Here is a 7,589-nt window from a genome sequence, read left to right as displayed (position 1 = left end):
TCTTGCGTATAGTGAAGCGACAAAGTAGTGACAGCTGGTGCATGCTGACCTAGATCGATATGCGCAGTGTGTGTGTGAAAGACAGAGGCCAGATAAGTGACGTCGTGTAGCGCCGGGTACAGTGATAAAACATAGGTGTTATGCACGTACGAGTTACCTCCCTTATTAAAAACCGTTTGTCTTGAACAGCCCAATTGGTGCATAATTTACAGTGAGAAAATGGGTTGGGTCTGACGCTGATTTCATCTGTTAAATGAAGTGTCAGCTTGACGTGTGAGGAAAGTCCGAAGTGATGCATGTCTCAAACGTTTACCACTGTGTTGAACCCACAGGTACGGGACTGGCGGTGACAAAACAAATATGATTATGAGGACTAATCTGGACTTCGAGTCCATGGTCATAGTATCCTTGCACGCCCAAGGGACGCAACTTATCATCCTGTCATCATCATCTTCTATGGTTAATTTATGACACATGAAACAAAATATACATTTTCCCAAATTTATTTTTACAGTTGATTGTTTCAGAATGTTTTCATTATCAAAACGATATTTACGTTTGGCATATAAAAACAACTCTACTTGTAATTCGGATTCGAAACAAACATCATTTGTGAAAGACACGTTCATAAATCAAGGTAATTAATGTAATATACGAATGTGTTAATCCAAACTGTTGAAATCAGTTTAAACGTAAATGAACGGTCACTTAGTGCATGTAATCATGCGGCATAATGACGGTCAGAAATATTAACTAAACTAGTGTTGTTAGATATATTAAACATATTTCAAGGTAATATTGTTGAGACATTGTTTCCAGTTTATAAGGTCCCATGTGTATTGAAGATAGGTTAGGTAGTCAGTCGTGGTCCCATGCTATAGCCGACCCATGTATATGCATTGAACATAGGTTAAGTGACAGTCGTGGTCTCATGTTATAGCCAACCCATGTATATGCATTGAACATAGGTTAAGTGACAGTCGTGGTCTCATGTTATAGCAGACCCATGTATATGCGTTGAACATAGGTTAGGTAGTCAGTCGTGGTCTCATGTTATAGCAGACCCATGTCTATGCATTGAACATAGGTTAAGTGACAGTCGTGGTCTCATGTTATAGCCGACACATGTATATGCATTGAACATAGGTTAAGTGACAGTCGTGGTCTCATGTTATAGCCGACCCATGTATATGCATTGAACATAAGTTAAGTGACAGTCGTGGTCTCATGTTATAGCCGACCCACGTATATGCATTGAACATAGGTTAAGTGACAGTCGTGGTCTCATGTTATAGCCTACCCATGTATATGCATTGCACATAGATCAAGTAGTCAGTCATGGTCTCACGCTACAAACGACCAATGCAGTCGGGCATACATACATAAATGTAGCACTCGCATGGCGTTGTTTCCTCAGGGGTACATATTTGTCATCAGCAACAAACATTCTCCTACTTAAAGTATTTGTACTATGGTCAAAATCTTCCGACGTATAACTTTCTCAAAATCCCCCATAGACCACAGGACGCCTGTAATCCTATCCCAGTAGTGCCCTGATCAATTGTTTGCGAGCACCATTATGCTACTAAATTACACGAAAGTGAGGGTTTGGGAATTTTTCCTCTCTGGAGCTGCTTACTAGATCGTAGATGGAATCGGGGATGGTTTGAATCGATTCCGAGTAAAGCCCTGATCAGTATCAGTAGTTTGTCTGCACCACATATAACTTAAATAATACATGACGACGATGAACCTTACTTTAATAGTTGGCAGTGTTGTTTGAAGTGTGTCAAGGGAAACAACATATGTATAAATTAACGCTGCAAACATAAAATGTCCAGAGAAGGTGGAGGTGAGGTGAATTGGGGAATTATTGTACTTATATAGCGATCTGAATTTTAATTATCTGGTGTGACTACATAAGCCCAAGTGTTAGAGATTAAACTCAGTTGAAAAGCTGACATTCACTTCAAGACATGAGGGTTTCTCGCCTTGTTAAGCTACAGAGCTGGACGCTGATGTGATGTTCTTTTGTCTTGACCACCAGTTTTGTGTAGTTGACAGTGAAGATGACTTCTGTTGAACATTCTGATGATTAGTTTTGTGTGGTCGCAGCCAAGAAGATTCCAAGGATAGGATTCTAGCATGCCTGTTGTCACAACAACTGTGACCCCTGGTCAATAGTGACACTTCATTGGCATTCAGTAGTACTTTTTCACACATTGTGCTGTAACTCCCTCATGCAACTGGGGTAGTCTTCAAAGTGATGTTGAATATAAGGCACACATTCCCCTTCTAAGTACATGGATTTCATTTTAGAGAATTTCAAATGCTTCAAACAGCAGTGACAGTGATCATGACGTTTAACATTTAACTCTTTATACCGCTGTCAGTGCTTCTGAAGAATAAGTCATGTATACATGCAATGTAAGACAAGTGATGTTGGTTGTAGTGCCTCGGTCGTGATGGGACACTGATCATTGCTTCATCTGTATTTCAGGTAAGTCAATGATGATGCAAGGATCCCAAGGATCCCAGTTACATGTGCATGGGTCTCCTGGAACAAAGGTATGTTAGTGCTACCATAATCATAAGTTGCATACTTTTGATATAGACTCCAGGTAGTATTAGTGCTGCGATTACTTTGTTGAACGGGACCCTCGAATTTTTATTTTATTTTTGCACTTCTTAGCCCTGCCTGCTGGATTAATTTTTGCCCAGTACACAGTGTCCGAAATAACAGCCCGTGGCTGGTAACTTTCCTGTTGGGTTGCTTGAGACTACTTGATTATTCCGTTATATTATTACTCCTTGTAGATTCTTTAGTAATTATTTAGAGAGCTGCTGTTCAGTGTCAGCATCTGTTTGTTGTGGGAGAAAGAAAGGAGCCATGATGTAGTCAGTGCAACAGCAGAACACGGGAGATGACTCTTCAGTCCATGTAGTCAAATCATAGGCCCATCTGAAGGGTGAATCCAAGATATGTTAGGCTCTCTGTCCCTCCTCCCTTTAAACTCACCTGGAGAAAAGTTCTCAAGCTATGGTTTCTAAAACCTGTTCACAGAATTCCAACTGAACTTTAATCAAAGACACTATTGTTACTTTCTTTGTTGAGCTACAGAGGTTTGTGGCTTTATTTTTCAAATGTCACATTTAATTGTCAGTTTAATTTTTCTTCCCGAAAATTGCATACATTAAAGGGAAGACTTTGTAAATTTTCTTCCACATCATCAAGACAATGATGAGGAATAATTACATGTGTTGTCTGTAAAGTACATGAAGACTTCATTGAAAGTGGACAGCAGTCGTGACTGTAGATAATTGGGCTTCCTGATTATGTCGCGTTCGCTCATCATACCAAACGCCCCAGTTGGATTCCCCACATGGGTGTAATGTGCAGACATTTCTGGTGACCCCGTAATATCACTGGAATATAACTAAAATCGCCGTAAGACCACACCCACTCTCTACTGTGACAGCTTTCAGCTTTGGTTCCTTCAGTTAGACAACTATCAAATCCATTCGAAAAGTTGAGTAAAAATCCATTTGAGAAAAGGTAGTTGTAGTTGTCAGAATTCTGGTGAAAATGGGCTTCAGGTTGGCTTGTCTGTGCCTTATGAGTTCTGCTTGTGGAAATTACCTCCCCTTGATCTAACGATACACCTGCCAATATGAAGTGATTTAGTTATTATGATGTCGAGTGCTGTGTGTAGAGTGAGTTTGTCTCTCCAGCAAAGTGTTCCTCCTGTGATGGCCTTCAACATGGGATCCATTGGCTTCCTCACTCCATTCCACTTCTGCAACTTCCAGGAACAAGTCACCAGTGTTTTACGAGGTAATTAATATATGGCGACATAGTTTCTGAGTGATAGGTAAACAGGTCACCAGTGTTTTACAAGGTAATTAAGATATGGCGACATAGTTTCTGAGTGATAGGGAAACAGGTCACCAGTGTTTTACAAGGTAATTAAGATATGGAGACATAGTTTCTGAGTGATAGGGAAACAGGTCACCAGTGTTTTACAAGGTAATTAAGATATGGAGACATAGTTTCTGAGTGATAGGGAAACAGGTCACCAGTGTTTTACAAGGTATGATATATCGACATAGTTTCTGAGTGATAGGGAAACAGGTCACTAGTGTTTTACAAGGTAATTAAGATATCAAGACATAGTTTCTGAGTGATAGGGAAACAGGTCACTAGTGTTTTACAAGGAAATTAAGATATCAAGACATAGTTTCTGAGTGATAGGGAAACAGGTCACTAGTGTTTTACGAGGTAATTAAGATATCAAGACATAGTTTCTGGGTGATAGGGAAACTGGTCACTAGTGTTTTACGAGGTAATTAAGATATCAAGACATAGTTTCTGAGTGATAGGGAAACAGGTCACTAGTGTTTTACGAAGTAATTAAGATATCAAGACATAGTTTCTGAGTGATAGGGAAACAGGTCACTAGTGTTTTACGAAGTAATTAAGATATCAAGGCATAGTTTCTGAGTGATAGGGAAACAGGTCACTAGTGTTTTACAAGGTAATTAAGATATCAAGACATTGTTTCTGAGTGATATGGAAACATTAACCCAAATTGCTGAAATCTGACAGATTATTTACAGGCCGCCATCATTTGGCTGCAATATTGCTGAGTGCGGTTTTCAACAACAAACAAACAAAAACAAACACAATGATACAGTGTTGATGGTGATGTTACTGTTTCAGGTGCTGAATGAAGTAGTGATAGACCGAGGGCTTTCCCCATACTTGTGCAATATAGACCTGTATATAGAGAGTCGACTTGTCACGTCAGTACAGGGGGATGGTGAGTGAGAATTATGTTCATTATGACCACCTTGACCTTTGTTGACAGTTGGACTCTTTCAGAATCCATGGCTTGACTGTTTGAATGTGTCCAAAACCAAACTCTGCAAATCCTGTTTCAGGCTTGATCATCTCCACGCCGACGGGCAGCACGGCGTGTGCGGTGGCGGCAGGGGCATCCATGATCCATCCCAACGTCCCCTGCATCCTCATCACACCCATCTGCCCGCACTCACTCTCATTCAGGCCCGTTGTCGTCCCAGCCGGCGTGGAAATCAAAGTGAGTAAAGTTACATGACCATTAGAAGGGTGATGGTCATCTGGAAGTATTGTGCAAATAGCCTGAAGTCTTTGTGAAGATCTGGTGTTGGTTTTGTGGAGCTCTGCTGAAGTGTAGTGATGGTCTGGGGAAGTCTAGTTATGACCAGTTGAAATCAGCTGATGGTTTGGTAAGTCTGGTGATGGTCTGGTGAGGGTTTTGTGAAAGTCTGGTGAAGTCTACTGATGGTCTTGTGAGGGCTTTGTGAAGGTCCAGTGAAGTCTACTGATGGTCTTGTGAGGGCTTTGTGAAGGTCTAGTAAAGTCTAGTGATGGTCTGGTATAGTCTGGAAGGTAATTTTAGGTACCGACGTTTACTACATTATCTGAAAAAACTATTGGACCTACTCCAGTCAAAGTTTGTATGAGATTTTTAAACAGTCATACATAACTGGATATTACATTTAAAGACAATCGGTGCACGAATAGAAAATCTGTAGATTTAGCTATCACTATATTTCATCAACAACCAGAGTGTTGGTCACGGGTGGAACAAGCATTCATTGAAACAGCCATCTGCATAATGCTACCCCTGCGTCACACGGCCATATGACACAGTTGAACCAATCAACTCAACTCAAAAGGTTGTACAGGAATCACGCACGCACGAATACGGTGTTAGTTTCAATAGTGCACTGGCATCGCACAAGGCTTTCAGTGATTATTCATTACATTCTCAACTCCGTATTCTTCTGTGTGGATTGCAGTTACAAAATGGTCCACTGCAACTTGTCGTTATAGGCGACTGAATGGATGGTCAGGTTTCATGACTTGTTTTTTAGCTTTTCTTCAAACCCTAATGGCATAACATCAATCACTGGATAGTCTGGTCCTGCCTTGATTATAACAGACTGCTGTCATAGAGCTGGAATATTGTAAAGAAACAAAACAAGTTGCAAATGTGAAAGTGAAATACAGTAATTGTCAGATCTAACTTGTCTTTAGAAATATCTTTATCTTCTTGTAAGTGTGAACCTCCACATGCTTGTGTAGCGTATGTTTTGGCTTGTTCAGATCATGGTGTCTCCGGATGCGCGGAACAATGTCTGACAGGAACAAACAGGAAATACAGCAAGGAGACACGTGAGTAGATGTTTAGATGTTGTCTATCGTAGGTTTCACTTTGTTTTAAAGTATGACTTGTAACATTGTGGAATGTTTAGTTGAAAGAACATTTATGAGTATCATCGACTAACTGTACCTCACTTGCAGGCTACGTATCCCTCACGTATCACCACAACGATGTACCCGATTACCTCGGTGTGTACACTGTATAACCATGTATACTATAACTTACTGCCCCTCACTTCCAGGCTGCGTATCACCACGGCGATGTACCCGGTTCCCTCGGTGTGTACACTGTATAACCATTTATTACTAGAACTTACTGTCCCTCACTTCCAGGCAGCGTATCACCACGGCGATGTACCCGGTTCCCTCGGTGTGTACACTGTATAACCATGTATACTATAACTTACTGTCCCTCACTTCCAGGCTGCGTATCACCACAGCGATGTACCCAGTTCCCTCGGTGTGTGCCAAGGACCAAATAGACGATTGGTTTGATGGTCTCGCTGACTGTCTCCACTGGAACGTACGGCGGCAACAGAAGACATTACCTTCATTACCCAGCACCACCAGTCTGGACTCCGTTATCTTGGACCCTGACAGCAACTGACCAAGGTGTTTGTGTAACAAGCCTACAAGTAAATTCTAGCAGGAAATATACGTCATAAATGTGCTTTTATAGACCCTGACTCACTGACCAGGACACCGTGAGATTGGTGTTGTGTCAACTGTGTTCTCTGCTGAAGATCATCTGAACTGTATAACTGACCACGTCAAGTGCAAGGTCAAGGCTGTGATTAACAAGACACCATGATTAGACAGCTTCTATGTACCTCCAGATTCATACATGGTTATTTGGATTTGGCAGGAGGTGAAGATGTGTGAGATCAAGACTATCTAGGTGTGCAGGTGTCTGTGTGCACATCTGTCTGAATGTCTGGTGTCTAAGTGTCAAGATGTGCTGGTATCTAGGTGTCCAGATGCCATGGTATCTAGGCGTCCAGGTGTTTGTGTGCACATCTGTCTGAATGTCTGGTATCTAAGTGTCAAGATGTGCTGGTATCTAGGCGTCCAGGTGTCTGTGTGCACATCTGTCTGAATGTCTGGTATCTAAGTGTCAAGATGTGCTGGTATCTAGGCGTCCAGGTGTTTGTGTGCACATCTGTCTGAATGTCTGGTATCTAAGTGTCAAGATGTGCTGGTATCTAGGCGTCCAGGTGTTTGTGTGCACATCTGTCTGAATGTCTGGTATCTAAGTGTCAAGATGTGCTGGTATCTAGGCGTCCAGGTGTTTGTGTGCACATCTGTCTGAATGTCTGGTATCTAAGTGTCAAGATGTGCTGGTATCTGGGCGTCTAGGTGTTTGTGTGCACATCTGTCTGAA

General features: G+C 41.6%; 1 pseudogene; it reads left to right on the top strand.

Moving 5' to 3' along the window:
* Positions 1–1,833: 1,833 nt before the first annotated feature.
* On the top strand, positions 1,834–6,815 carry LOC139471482 (NAD kinase-like; annotated as a pseudogene).
* The last annotated feature ends 774 nt before the right edge of the window (positions 6,816–7,589 follow it).

This window comes from Haliotis cracherodii, unplaced genomic scaffold, assembly GCF_022045235.1.
Source record: "Haliotis cracherodii isolate W230 unplaced genomic scaffold, xgHalCrac1.p SCAF_22, whole genome shotgun sequence".
NCBI lineage: Eukaryota > Metazoa > Mollusca > Gastropoda > Lepetellida > Haliotidae > Haliotis > Haliotis cracherodii.
Note: the sequence above shows the minus strand (reverse complement) of the source record. Positions and strands in the feature narration are given on the sequence as shown.